Source organism: Triticum dicoccoides, chromosome 3A, assembly GCF_002162155.2.
Source record: "Triticum dicoccoides isolate Atlit2015 ecotype Zavitan chromosome 3A, WEW_v2.0, whole genome shotgun sequence".
NCBI classification, from domain to species: domain Eukaryota; kingdom Viridiplantae; phylum Streptophyta; class Magnoliopsida; order Poales; family Poaceae; genus Triticum; species Triticum dicoccoides.
In genome coordinates, this window is record NC_041384.1 from 156,013,823 (window position 1) to 156,014,479 (window position 657).

Below are 657 nucleotides of genomic sequence, written 5' to 3' on the forward strand. Positions count from 1 at the left end.
GTAACCCTCTGGCACTCCGGTTTTCTCCGAAATCACCCGGAACACTTCCGGTGTCCGAATATAGTCGTCCAATATATCAATCTTTATGTCTCGACCATTTCGAGACTCCTCGTCATGTACGTGATCATATCCGAGACTTTGAACTACCTCTAGTACATCAAAACACATAAACTCGTAATACCGATCGTCACCGAACGTTAAGTGTGCGGACCCTACTGGTTCGAGAACTATGTAGACATGATCGAGACTCATCTCTGGTCAATAACCAATAGCGGAACCTCGATGCTCATATTGGTTCCTACATATTCTACGAAGATCTTCATCGGTCAAACCGCACAACAACATACGTTGTTCACTTTGTCATCGGTATGTTACTTGCCCGAGATTCGATCGTCGGTATCTCAATACCTAGTTCAATCTTGTTACCGACAAGTCTCTTTACTCGTTCTGTAATGCATCATCCCACAACTAACTCATTAGTCACATTGCTTGCAAGGTTTATAGTGATGTGCATTATCGAGAGGGCCCAGAGATACCTCTCCGATACACGGAGTGACAAATCCTAATCTCGATCTATGCCAACTCAACAAACACCATCGGAGACACCTGTACATCATCTTTATAGTCACCCAGTTACGTTGTGACATTTGATAGCAC